This window comes from Balaenoptera physalus (assembly GCF_965194825.1).
Source record: "Balaenoptera physalus genome assembly, chromosome: 3".
NCBI classification, from domain to species: domain Eukaryota; kingdom Metazoa; phylum Chordata; class Mammalia; order Artiodactyla; family Balaenopteridae; genus Balaenoptera; species Balaenoptera physalus.
Window position 1 is genome coordinate 145,327,310 of NC_138890.1, and position 14,817 is coordinate 145,342,126.

General features: G+C 40.9%; 2 long non-coding RNA genes across 3 annotated transcripts in view; one reads left to right on the forward strand and one right to left on the reverse strand.

Annotated features, from left to right (window-relative positions):
* LOC309656887 overlaps nucleotides 1–14,817 on the forward strand; it is a 268,342-nt gene that overhangs the window by 50,151 nt on the left and 203,374 nt on the right. The gene's annotated exons all lie outside the window — the stretch shown is intronic.
* Nucleotides 959–8,811, reverse strand: LOC309656894. The gene is made up of 2 exons (XR_014261588.1): nucleotides 8,722–8,811; nucleotides 959–6,984 (listed from the first exon to the last, which is right to left on the reverse strand). It is a non-coding gene; the product is annotated as an uncharacterized lncRNA (long non-coding RNA).

A 14,817-nucleotide genomic window follows, 5' to 3' on the forward strand; every position in this document is an offset into this window, starting at 1 on the left:
GTGCATCGGAGGATGTGAACCCAGGAGGCCGGCGTGCCCACCATGAACTACTCCACCCTCCCCGGCTGATACCAGGCTGCTCTTGATCTTGTTCCCTCCTGAAGTGGAGGAGCTGGACCATCCTTGGTCCAACTTCCCAACTCTGATGTTCTGCCGCTCCCACCGGCACCTGGTAGAATGTCATGTAATGGGTGGTCTGGCGCTACCCGGCCATGGATTGATCATTAACTCACGGAATTGAGCTCAGACCAGAATGAGGGCAGCAGAACAAGGAGGGAAGACACGTGGACGTCATGACCTAGGAGGGTGGCTCTGCTCAAAAAAGTGACCTGGCTGAAAGGATAAAATTTGGCCTAAGATGTTGAAAGGTAAATTTCCCTGCATAAAAGATTATCAGGACTTTGAGGGAATAGAGCCTAACAGTGAGAGAAAAGATGAAAAAGTCTCTTGAGTGGATGCGGCTCAAAAAGTAAAGAACGATTCAATGGGACTGGAATTTTCCATGGCTGCTGGTTTTGAGGAGGGCGATGCCTGCTGTCCTGTGTGGTAATGCCTTTCATTAGCACTCAACTGTCCATAAAATGACACACAGATCCTTTTGTTAGTAGCGCTCTGAGGGGATGAGGGAATGGGGATGGTGTTGATATGGAAAAAAACAATGAGGCAGATGGTGATGGTGACAGGAGATAAGGCAGAGAGTAGAGAGGAAACGTTTAGGGGAAGCGAGAAGAGGGATCAACAGAAACTTAGGTCCCCCTAGGAATGCTCAGATATTTTGGGTGAACAGTAGGTTCAAAGGAATTTAAGTTAACGTATGAAGGGACAGAAAGATCCTACTGTCTGCGGGACTGGGATACCCAGGAGGCTGACATGTAGGTTATTCAAGGTAAAACAAGAGGTTGAGATAACAGAAAGTGCACAGTATGATTTCCCCAGTGAAATACAGAATAATAAAATGGAGACTCCTTTTTTTAATGTGTGTGTGTATTGTTGTTTTTTTAATATTTTTTTATTTGGCTGTGCCAGGTCTTAGTTGCGGCATGAGGGATCTAGTTCCCTGACCAGGGATTGAACCCCAGCCCCCTGCAATGGGAGACACGGAGACTTAACCACTGGGCCACCAGGGCAGTCCCGAGACTCCTTAATCTACATACATTTTGAGAAAAAGAAGAAAGGTGAGGTAGAGTAACGCCTTCACCCGGGCAGGGGTTAGAAGATGCAGCTCCATCTCAGATGTTCCTCGGGTCCTGCATATGTCTTAAAAAGGGTCCTCAATTCTGAGGAAAATTGGAATTACAAGGGTTTTCAGAATACTGCTTTCTGGTCCACTACAGGGAGAAAGGCTGACGAGAGTGGTCTAGGAGGTGACCTGGGCACAGGACTTTTAAAAGCTCCTCAGGGGATTTAACGTGCAGCCCAGGTTGGGAACCACTGTCCTGTCTGGAGACAGTGGGAAGCGCACCCGTGGGGACACGAGGGGACTGGCAGTTTTACAGAGAGGGATTTGGTTGAAGCTTAAAGCTTGTGTGATGGTGGTCATGCTGGATTAGGTGAGTGTTAGGAAGTTAACATTAGGAATTTCAGGTGTGAATAAATATTCAGAAGAACAGTTGTGACTTTCCTTGCATAAAATCCTGGCAGGAACTTTCCCAGAAAGAAAATCTGTAGACAGTGCATCTCACTTGCTGGGAGGTGCCTCAGATCCCCTGGCATCCACTTGAAGGCGGCTGAACACAGTGTGATTGGCTCAGAGGCCTGAGCCAGCTCTCCTCAAATATCCCCTTCTAATACTGGGAATAAAAATCAACAGCTTTAAAATTCACAGGAAGATTTAGAAATTATCTACTTGAACCTCTGATGTTATCAAATTGTTTTAAAAAATCAAAATTGCGAAATGAAGTGTCTGGCTCAGGAAACACAGCCGCTCAGCACAGTACCAAGACTAGAGTGGAGTCTTTGAACAACCAGTCCACTGCTTTTTCTCTTAAACCTCCCTGCCCTTCCAATGCAAGGGTTAATATGTAGGAGAAGTAACTGGGCTTAAATTCATACTCAAGTGTACATGACTAATATAAAAGTACTTTCTTTACAGCAGGTTATAACTGGGTGGCATGCATAAAACTTAGAGACCTGAATATTGAAAGAGAGCGGAAAGTGTCAAGGCTGATGGTGAAAGTCAAAGAAAGGGGTCTGGGTAGGAGGATGAGGGCAGACAGAGCTGATTTCACAACTCAGACTAGCACGGACCTCCAGAGTTGAGCATGGCTTGGACCTCCCTCTCTGCACCACGCACCCCCCCACCCCAGGAGACCAGCAGAAGGAGAAGAATGACTGTACGTTGAACGTGTTTATGAGTGAACACATTTTAAACTAACATGTGCCAAACCACCCACCTACCCAGAGCTTCTAGGAAGCCCCTAAAGCCTGGCCCTGAGAGACTCCATCCCATTACCAAGAATCACTGGCATTAAGGCTATTTCTGCTTCGTCCAAAAGGTTTTCAGTTACCTTCAGAGTAAACAGGAAATTAATCAGCAAGTAGAAAACTGAAAGAAGATCTGCATCTCACTGTAGGAGTCATTAAAATAAAAGCAGATTTGGCAAAATGGCAAGGTTTTTCAGTTTTTTGTATTTTTTTTTAAATCTCTCTTCTACTTTCTTTCTTAATAAGTTGAAAATTCCAAAACTAAAAGCCTGAGGAACACAGACTCCTTGGAGGATGCGACACATACTGTCCTAGGACCTGCACCCCTCTGCAGAGCATGCCAGCCCGATGGCCATCCAAATAGCTCTCCCCTCATGCTCGCAAAAAGCCCCTGGAAACCTGACCACTCGGTGATACAGTCTGTTTAAAACTTGCTGGACTCATCTCAGGCCATATCTCTGTCCTGTATTGTTTGACTTGCCTCGCCCCTGTAAGCTCTTGGGGGGAAAGAGCTTCTTTTTTTTTCTTGTTTTGGAATGATTTTATTTATTATTGTAAGCCTGGGTGGAGAATGCACTTCCTTGCTTATCGCGCAGTTATGTAAGAAATATTAAATAACAATAATACCTGGATGCAGTAGAGATCATAGAACTCTGCCTATCATATAACCTTTGCTCTGCCATCCTGAGTATCTGGGGAAGCAGCTTCTCTCTGTCTTCCTTATTATGGGAACTAGAAACGCACAGACCCTAAATTTGAGAACTGATATATGGAAGGATGGCAAGAAAAAGTTCTCTTCTCTTCCACTAGCTTCTGACCTATTGAAAGTTCCCTGGCCCCCCTGACCCAGAGTGACGGTGACAAGAATGGATGTGGAGTCACATGTGTTTCATGTGGAGTCTTGGGGCTGCAGCTCACAGCAACCATCTCCAGTTGGCGTAAGCAAAGCATGACGTTTATTGGAGAACCATTGGGGTTTCTCACGGAACCCACAGGAACATCTCAGGGGCCTGTCAGGAAACACAGGACATGCTCTTTTGCTGTCTCTCTCCCTCTCGTCTTTGTTTCCTGGTCCCTACTTAATGTGAGTTTCATGAAAGCAGGAATTGGGTTTGTTTTCTGCAGGCTCACCTGTGCCTAGAACAGTGCCTGGCATATAGTAGTTGCTCAATCAGCACTTATTACTCTATTTCTCTGCAGAGCAGCTTCCTTCGTTCCTCTGTGGGTATGTCAGAAGGCAGTCACCCCTCAGTACCCACATTTTCATCTTTGAAATTCAGGCTGGTGTCCAATGTTTATTCCTGATTAGTCAACTCCAGCCAGGGGTTAGGGTTTCCTAGCAAGTGTGATTGAGGCAGAGATGCTTTTGCATGAAAGAGAGTCTCTCTGGAGTAAGGCAGACACCTTCACATGTGTTTACAACAATTGGGCAGGTGGTTGTCATTGGTGCAGGTAGCCAATGTGGGAAGTGGGTACATGATGATTCCCAAACAGTACCATCTTTTGATGAATAGCCAACCAAAGGGGACTCAATCTGCTCCCATAAATGTGAAACTTTCTTGCAACTTTGCTGATATGTTGTTGACCAGTCTCTCTTTGGACATCTCCAAGGCCAAAAATGGCACTATTTTTCAAGAGTTGTTCACTCCATTTTTTGACAGATCTAATGATTAAGAGGTCCACCCATGTATCTGTCTGACTTCAACCTCCACTGGTCCCAGCTTTGCCTTTTGGAACCAGAGAGAGCAAATTTCCTTTCCATATAACAACCCGTAAAGAAGTTATTTGAAGAAAGTGATCATGTCACTTTGAAGTCTTTTCCTTGGAGTGAGGAATACATGCTGCCTGTGCAGTCATTACATTGTATCTAGGATTGTTTTTCCTCTGATTCCTGAAAATGGTAGAATCAATGACTCAATTGTGGATGGAAGGCAGTCCTCCCAGACATAGGACTGCATGACCTTGGTCCCCACCTAAAAGATAGACTTCGTGTGTCTTTTCAGTCACCCTTTACAGATAAAAAAGTTTGCGTCAGTGGTAACATCTTCTGCTTCAAGGAACACGTGTTACCTCCTAGGGGTTGATGGCTAAAGGAGCTGAAGTTTATCAACTGGTTAGTCTGGACCAATGAATATCTAATTGGTAACCTGTAGCTGTTCCCAAGCTAATGGTATCTTTATTAAATTTGTCAGCCCCTTTACGTCTTCTCTTTTCAAGGCTAAATACACTCTCTTCCTCTTTCTCTCCCTTCCCCCCCTTTCTCTGTCTTTTTACATTTAATGCATATCATGTAACAAACATTTAGAGAACACCAACTACTTGGCAAGAATTGTACTATTTGTTGGGATAACAGACAAAGGATACGATTTCTATCTTCACAGAATTCACAGTGCAGCAAGAGTAGTAGGTAGGCTGAGTAAGCAGACAATTTTAACCTCGGATGAGCGCTGTGACAAACGTATAGATAAGGACTGACTGTCAGCAGCATGCAGAAGGAGAGGCACTCAACAGGAGGTGGGAAGAGGTGGGGAGAGAGGGAGCTCTGGGAATGCCGCCTGGCAGAGGTGCGGCCTGAGATGAGCATCTAAGGAGGAGGAGAAGTCAGCAGGATGAAGAAGGATGCCTGAGGGAGGAGGTGGTAGACCAGGCAGAGGTTTTACATTTGCAAAGCTGTGGAGAATTTAACATAATGGTTTGTTCAGAAGCAAAGAATTATGAGCGTCAGAGTAGCAAGACAGATAACGTAGAACCAGTACGTATGGGCTGTAACAGCTGGCTGTTGCTCCGTGACAAACCACCTCGAAATCCAATGACTTAAGACAATAAGCTTTTAGTACTGCTCACGAGTCAACAGATCAGCTGGGAAGTTCTGCTGAAGTGGCCCAAGACTGTCTGATCTCGACTGAGCTTGCTCATGAGTCAGCAGTCAGGTGGCAGGTTGGAGGCTGACTGGTCTTGGATGGCCTCACTCCCATGCTGGCAGTTTGCTGGCTGTCAGCTGGGTGTCAAGGTGATGTGCTTCTCATCATACAGCGGGCTAGCCTGGGCTTGGTCACACAGTGGTGGCAGAAAGAAAGTGGAAACACACACGGCCGCCTAAAACCTAGGTTTGGAACTGGCATACCATCCCTTCTGCCCCATGTTCTTAGCCATAACAAGTCACAAGAGCCCTTCATTCAAGGGACAGGGACATCTCTCTCTTTTTTTTTTTTAACAGATTTATTTATTTTTATTTATTTATTTTTGGCTGCGTTGGGTCTTCATTGCTGCGCATGGGCTTTCTCTAGTTGCGGCGAGCGGGGGCCACCCCCCCATTGTGGTGCACGGGCCCCTCATTGCGGTGGCTTCTCCTGTTGCGGAGCACAGGCTCCAGGCGCGCGGGCTTCAGTAGTTGTGGCACGTGGGCTCCAGAGCACAGGCTCAGTAGTTGTGGCGCACAAGCCCAGTTGCTCTGCAGCATGTGGGATCCTCCCGGACCAGGGCCCGAACCCGCGTCCCCTGCATTGGCAGGCGGACTCTCCACCACTGCGCCACCAGGGAAGCCCACAGGGACATCTCTTAATGGGAGATGCTGCAAGGTCTTGTTGCAAATGATGTATACATAGGAAGGGGCGAGTAATTGCAGCCGTTTTTGCAGTCAATCCAGCACAAGCGACATAGATGATTAGAATTTCTCTTGAAAAAGATGGGGAAACATCAAAAGGATATATTATTAAACTTTTATTATTAATATAGAGTAGTTTAATAATTAAATGTTATAAAATTATATTAAATATTTTATTATTAAATGTTTATTATATTGTATTTATTATATTATTGATTTATTATATTAACATTTTTAAAAGTGAATTTTCATTTACACATGTAACATTAAAGCATGTTCTCCCTTAAAAACAGGATATCAGATAAGGCTAAAGTCTCCTCCCAACCACGTCCTTGTGGGATAGGATGATATGGATGATGTTTCTACGGACACCACCCTTCAGGTCCTCCTCCAGGTCCCCCTCCGGGTTGATGTGGACCATTCCCCAGCGTCCTTTGCCTCTGGTTGTCCAGCTAATTAGGAAGTCATATGAATCTCCTTGCCCCTAGGCTACATTCTCTACTTCTCCACAAGGATTTCATAAGAAACATTGTCAACTGCCTCATGACATCCAGATCCACTGTGTCTACAATATTGCTTATTAATTCTTGGTCTAGTAAACCTGTCAGAAACGAGAATGAGGTAGGTCCAGTCCAACTTGGCTCTCTAAATCTCCTTTTCCGGTCACTCACATCTCCTTTAATAACCCATTCTAGAAGGTGTCTAGTCTATTATTTGGGCATCCATTTTGATGTACCTTTTGAAGTTTGGGGTCCAGTTCCCCTTCCGTTGCCAAAGTTCCTTAAACACAATGAGCAGCACTTCCATCATTTCATGCCGAGGTCCTCCCAGTTCCCTGAGAGAAATTTCACCACAGCCCACCTGGTGATCTCATTTAGATCCACCGGGTACTTAGATGGGCTCCTCTCTTGACTGGATCTTCACTTCTCTCAGGCCAGTGAGCTTCAGTCTTCCTACTTGACATGGGAAGAATAACAAAAGAGACAGGAAGAGGTGGGGGGAAGGGAGGAAAGAAAAGAAGGAGGGAGGGAGGGACGGAGGGGAAAGGAGGAGGAGGAGGAGAACTAAGTGTGTGCTCTTCTGGTCCTGTCATCAGTTTTTACTGCACCACAAGCCCTATTTGATCGACTTCTAAATTTTTTGTGTACATCTTATTTAGCATTTAATTAAATATAAAACGTTTTTAGAATGTTTTTCTGGAAGTACTCATAAGAAACTGTTAGCCGTGGTTCCACTTGGGGAGAAGCGCTGGGGCAAGCTCGTTGGGGGCAGTTTTTGTTTGGTGTTTTTCTCTATTAACTGAATTCTCTGGGCATGCCAGAGAGACTCATCTAGAAAATGGAATTATGGAACATGTTTCTGGTTTTTTTCTTAATTTCTCTCTTTTTATTAAAAAATACTTAGAAGGTGGAAACAACCACTTTTTTGTTGTTTTTACGACAGCAACAAATATATATATACATGGAGCACTCACTCTGTGCCCAGCACCATGGTAATGTATATGTTCTACATTTATTATCTTCTTTGTCCTACAACAACCCACTGGGGGAGGACTTCTTTTTTTTATTTTTAAAATTTTATATTGGAGTATAGTTGATTTAAAATGTTATGTTAGTTTCAGGTGTAGAGCAATGTGATTTAGTTATGCATAAACATATATCTTTTCTTTTTCAGATTCTTTTCCCATTTAGGTTATAACAGAGTACTGAGTAGAGTTCCCTGTGCTATACAGTAGGTCCTTGTTGATTATCTATTTTATATATAGTAGTGTGTATATGTTAATCCCAACCTCCTAATTTATCCCTCCCCTGCCTCCCCTTTCTCCTTTGGTAACCATAAATTTGTTTTCTAAGTCTGTGAGTCTGTTTCTGTTTTGTAAATAAGTTCATTTGTATCATTTTTTAGATTCCACATGTAAGTGATAGCATATGATATTTGTCTTTGTCTGTTTTACTTCACTGAGTATGATAACCTCTAGGTCCATCCATGTTGCTGCAAATGGCATTATTTCATTCTTTTTTATGGCTGAGTAATATTCCATTGTGTATGTGTGTGTGTGTGTGTGTGTATATATATATATATATATATATATATAAAAATATATATATCACATCTTCTTTATCCATTCCTCTGTCAATGGACACTTAAGTTGCTTCTGTGTCTTGGCTATTGTAAATAGTGCTGCTATGAACATTGGGGTGCATGTATCTTTTCAAATTAGAGTTTCCTCCTGATATATGCCCAAGAGTGGGATTGCTGGATCATATGGTAACTCTATTTTTAGTTTTTTAAGGAACCTCCATACTGTTCTCCATAGTGGCTGTACCAATTTACATTCCCACCAACAGTGAAGGAGGGTTCCCTTTTCGGAGGAGGACTTATACACGGTTTTAAAGATGAGAAAATGAAGGCACAGGGCAGTCATGCAACTTGTCTAAGGCCACACAGCTACCAAGAGTCAGTGCCAGGATCTCCCCCCACCCGCCCTTCAATTCAATCAGATTCCACAGCCAAGGTTTTATCCACCATGTGATGATGACTCCTTCCATCTTTTCATGGATATTCTTTTAAAATCTTGGTCATTAGAGAGCACCATAGGTAGCCACATAACTTCTTGTGGCCACCCCTCCCTGTCCTAGGCCATCTGTGTCGGGTGGAATTATAGTCAGACTGTCTTCATGGGGGTCTCTTACCTTCCATCTTTTCTCTGAATGCTAAGAATCCACCCCACTAACGTTGAAGTCCATGTCTCGCTGAGCTCAGGCTGTTCCTCCCTGCTTTCCCTGAAGTTTAAGCTGCTCCTTTCTGCCTAGTTGCTCTTTTCTTCTTAGCTCATTTTTCCCAAGAGATCAAAATCTGGGGCAGAATAATGGTTCTCCTTATCACTTTTTCAACATCCTGGGAGATGAAGTGGTCATAAGCCACATGAAGAATTGTCTGTGTATGTTGTTCTTACGTGACCTTAACCCTGTCTTGCCACATAGTAAAATCCTCTGAGTCCTGCATTAGTTAGTTACTTTGGGTTTTGTTTGTTTGTTCATTGTTAACCACAACTCAACTTTAAGTCTGGGAATAGTTTCCAAGTTTCTGGAAATAGTAAGTGGCTCCTTGTCTCTCTGTTGTTGCTGTAGATCAATTTTGAGGAGAAATTTAACCTCAAAACCTCTTTGGTTCCTTCCTTTCACTTGCTTTTCCCTTCCCCCATATTCAGTTAATGACTGTTCTCTCTTCAAAATACCTCTTACATCCTACTTTCATAATTATTTTTACCACAATAAATAAAATCGGTTCAGGCTTTTGAAACATTTTAACCTACTATGTGGTAACAGCTCCTAAGCTGGCCCGGTGGCCATGCAGGTTTTCTCCTCAGCTTCCACCCCACCCTGAACGGTTAACTTAAACCCACTAATCCCATTCCCCTTTCTAGTGACTGGCTCAGAATGGGCATGTGGCCTGATTCTGTTCGAAGTGTGAGGGGATGTCTATTATGGACCTTCTGGAAGGTTTCCTTGGTCCGAAAAATTAGAAGTGTTGGTTTCTTTGTCTTTTCTGGATGTGCAGCATCTGGATGTGATAACAGAATCTCCAGCAATCGTTCCCAGGTATTTCTCGTGATGTGCAATTTCAGTTGTCCAAATTTTAAAATACAAAGCATCTCAACAGATACACCAACCTCTCTGCCTGTAAACTTCCCACTTTTCATCCTACTCATGCCAGACTCACAATCCTAAAACACCAAAACCTTTATGACTTCCTTCCTCTCTTCAAGTTATCTTCCGTGAAGGGAACAGAGAATTAAAGACCAGGGTCCAAGATGTACAGTCATGTAACTTTGTTATTTCCCATGCTTGTTATTTTTTTACATTATACCATGTTTGGTCATTTTCATTTATTCAACAAATATTTATTGAGCATCTATTATCAGATGTTATGCTTTACCCTGGAGGTACAAAAAAATGAGGAAGAATGTTTCTGCCATCAGCAAACGTATAGTCTAGTAGGGGAGTATGGCAGGCACTAATGCTGCCCACTCAGTAGATAACCCCTGTTCTTTCTTCTTAACAGGCCCCCAATTTTGTTCAGACAGTAATATACCTGGCCAGAGGAGATGATTTGTAATTTGTCTAGGAGTGAACATGTGAATGAGACTTAAGGGGAATTCTACTGAGGATTTAGGGAAGAATTATCTCCCCGATAAAAGGCATGAGCCAATCACCTACTTCCTTACTTCTTGGGGTCCTGTTGTATAAGACTGTGATGTGGGGAGCGGCGGCAGCCATCTTGAAATTGAAGGAAAAGCCAGTTGAATCAGAGATGCGCGTGATGCAGTCACACTGTGCCATAACATCATTGAACTGCTGATCCAACTGTGGAACTGTGCATGTCCAGACTTAATTTTCTGTAGGGTAATCAAGTGCCTTTCTCGTTTAAGCCATTATTAGTTGGGTTTTCTAACTAAAACAAAGGAGAAAGCCATACAAAGAAGTATGTGAAAAACAATATATGTGATGATTGAGTTATGCATGGGAAGGCAGTATACTTAGAGGTATACAAAGAGAAAGAATATCTGTCCCTGACCCTAAGAATCACAGTCCGGGAGAAGTATCATCAATGCATATTTATAGTGCATGTGATAAATGCAATGCTAGAAATATTCATGGAAAAATATAAACACACCAAAGAGGAAAATCTGACTCAGGTGTCCATAATGTTTGCTCATGATGAGAGTGAGATTATGTATTTTCAGCAGGAACACTGCAGAGGTCACCTTGTGTCCTTAGCACATCACATCGGTAGGTACATAATGTCAATTTTTCCCATTACTGGTAATGTTAAGTTGGATTACAAGGTTCAGGAGGTGTTTGGCAGGTTCTTCTCATTCAACTCACCATTTCCCTTTGCCATTAATAAGTATTTTTTGAGAAGATATTTTGAGACTCTGTAAATGTACCATTATCAATCAAACTTCTCAAACTTTCACTTACCAGTTTTATCATCTATTGATGATTCTTGCTGAATTGCTTTTTATAAGGATGTTTGTGAAATGATTTTTAAAACTCTTGTATTCCTTTTATATTTACTTCGTGGCAATCTATAATAGGGAATAGTTTTTCCTCCTACTTCATTTACTCCATTTATTCATATCAGTATGAACTTATGGATTTCTATTTTATTCAATAGGTGATCTGTAAATATCATGTATTTTCATGCTCAAATTATCCCAGATTTGGCAGAGTGAGCCTCTTTAAGCTTCCTTCTGTGCCCTTATTCTTTGAGAATTTCCTCAATTTATTATACAAGAAGATATTCCAGACTCACCTTGAACTTTTCTTGTCCTAGCCATGAAATCAGCCGTTTCTTCAAGTGACCCTGCTTTAGTGGAGAATGGTGTGGTATTTAGAAACTAGGATCTGGGCAATAGGTGTGTTCATTGCTACTGGGGTATCATTTCTTCTAGGCCTTTTCAGTGGACATAAGTAATAGATAATGTATACACACATCCACCTATAAACATATGGAAGTAAAATATATATCTATAGTGATATAGATATAAAATAAACCATGAGGTCATACTGATACTTCCAATTCTAACCTAACACAACTTTCTCTGACAATGAGAAACCTGGCCCCATTATCCTCAATATATTTACATTTTAATCCTATAATATACTAAAAACAGTTTCATACTTACTGACCTATACAACTGTGACAAAAAATTCAACTAACTAGAATTCATATTTGTTTACAGTTCTTATTATCTTCAGTCTGAGGGTATATAGAAAAAAACTGTGTTAAAAAATTACTTGGGTTGGTTTTTACCCTCCTTTAGTAAGATTGTTATTGATTTGAAATACAGTTAAGTTTGTTTTTGTTTGTATTCCATTTTAGGTTTTGTTTTCCCCATTCTTTTAAATTTTATCATTATTATTTTGAGTATATAATCATAATTCCAAAAGTCAAAAATATTCAAAAATATTCAGAGAAGTGTCACTCCTTTACCTCTTGTTTCTTCTAACCCATTCTCACCTACTCTTGTATTTCTGATGTATCCTTTGTTTTGTTTTTGTGAAATTAAGGAGATACATGATATCTTATATTTTCCACTTTTTTTACAGAAAAGGTGGCACAATATAGATCTCACATTAGGTCCTCTTAGTGTATTGCATCAATAGGTACGTGACTTCAATTTGTTCCATTATTGGCAACGTTAAATTGGATTACAAGTTCAAGTACTTTTGTGCTTTGCTTTTTTTCGTTTGACAAATGTGGTTCATAAATACCATCCTCAATAACTTTTATGGCTTCATAGTGCTCCATTACGTGGCTACAACATAGTTTATTTAATGACTTTTTTATATTTCCAGTGTTTACAATCACAAACGATGCTGTATTGAGAAACCTTTTGCATATATATTTTTAGAGGTGTATCTTCAAAGTAAGTTCTTAGACATGGGACTGCTAAGTCAAAAGATAAACACATATATAGTTTCATTAAATATTGTCAAATTCTCCTCCTCAGAGGTTGTACCAATTTTCATTCCCACCAGCAAGGTCTAAGGGTTCCTGTTTCCCCAAAGCCTCACCAACAAAATGTATGGTCAAACTTTAACATGTTTGCCAATCACATGGGTGAGAAATGGTACCTCAGAGTAGTTTAACCTTTATTACTTTTCTTATGTTAAGCAGTGTTCATATGTGTGTGTTTTGTGTGTGTGTGTGTGTGTGTGTGTGTAGTCTGTTCATGCCTTTTGCTAGTTTTTAAAAAATCAAGCCTATCAGGTCTTTCTGTGACTTTTAAATGAATTCTTTATATATTAAGAATTCTTAATACATTAGAATTATCTATGTGTTGCAAATATCTTTCAGTTTGTTTTTGTCAACTTCATTTATGGTGTTTTTTTGCCATGTAACTTTTTTTTGTAGTTAAATTTTTTTGTAGTTAAATATTTTCTTTTATTGCCTCTGGATTTCAAGTGATAATCAAAAGTCTTTCCTTACACCAAAGTTATAGAGGAATTCACCTGTGTGTACTTATTGCATCTATATGGTTTCATTTTTCACATTTTTCTCTCTGATTCATTTGGAGTTTATTCTTATCTATGGTGTGAGATATAAGTCTAATTGTATCTTTTTCCAGATGGTTATCCAGTTTGTCTCAGCACCTTAATTAAAACACTCATCTTTGTTTCAGTGATTTGAAATACTTTTCCATACACTATTTTCCACAGGTACTTGGGTCTAGTTTTTTTCAATCATATTCTGGTCTGTCTATTCACACACCAGTACTATACTGTTTTAATTATAATGTTTTTATATCCTTAATCCTCTCTTGTAACTTTTCTTATTTTGTGTTTTTCTAGTCTTACTATCAACTTGTGTAGCTCCATTGTGAAAAAGCTTTTTTGGTATTGGTGTTGGGAATGCATTAAATTTATAAATTAAATTGGGGGAAAATAACATTTTTATGGGCTGAATTGTTCTCTCCAAAACAAGAGATGTCTTCTGTTTGTTCAAGTGTACTTTTGTTTCTGTCAGGAGTGTTCAGAAGTCTTCCTCATTTCTTATTTCTTGGGAAGTCCTCTGTCATCCCAATCTCTCTACTCAGGTAAGTTAGGCTCAAAATACTAGTAAGCATTTATGCTTTTGGCTTCCTCTGAATTCATCTTCTTATTCTCCTTCTTGATTCTTATCATTCTCATTAGTCTCATTCACCCCAGGATGATAGCGATGTTTTCCTCTTGATTCTTTGGGAATTAATGGTAGAACCTAGTACTTCTCCTATACAGGACATCAAAGGCTTCAAACACTGAGCCAGGCCCTGAAAGTCACGTCCAGAATCATGAGGCAGAGGACAGACTTCACGTGGGTTCTGAGTGTCTTTTCAGCCACTCATAGAGATGACTGTTTTCATCCATGATAGGATGAAGGGATAAATATGTTCAACTCTATCAGCTGCTGTATGTGGATTTGTGAACAGTTAGTACAGAAAACAGCCATATTTGTCTTGTTACTTCTCCTCCACTTCTAAAAGTTTATTTACCCCAAACAGTTCTCCTTTGACCTGCTTAGGACTAGCCAAGCTAAAAAGTGTTTTAAACACAAACCAACTATTTTTAGCCTTTGGAATAAAAGAGTCAATTCAAGCAAAATTTATCAGGTTCCCAGGCAGTTTGGACACTCCCTTGTGGCTTATAGTAAACTACCTATTACCAATCTAGACTTTTGTAGGTTTTATCAGAAGTCTCATCTTCAAAAGCCAGTCTTGCACTACCAAAATTTTGTCAGTTCCTGGATCTGAAGCCATCATCCCTGGGATCCCTTTCATGCCTTTCAGAAACCCAAAGGCAATACCAAAAGGCAATTTCCTATGAGATAAACAGTCCCTTCCTCGAATTGTTTTCCCTTTTAGCTTAACTCATCAATTTTCAATCAATTTTCTTTCCATTCAAGTGCATGTGTTTTATGTAAACTCATACATAACTCAGTTGCCTCAAGTCCATCCTGTCTCAGCATGGCTGATCTGACCCTAAGTCTCCGCAGACTCTGCAGATCCTTGGAGCAAGGTACATGAGGGGCTCTGCAGAGTACTTGCCCTGCTAAGCACAGTCACTATGTGCCAGCGAGCTGGGGATCTAGATACTGCTAAGATCTATTTAAGGTCCATTTCAGGGAAATCTGATGATTGACTGAGGCCAGATGGGAACAGAGACTAGAAATCCTCACCCACTGATTCTTCAGAGAGGCTTCCCTCTCCTTTAAAGGATATTCTCACCAGCCTGAACTCTCCT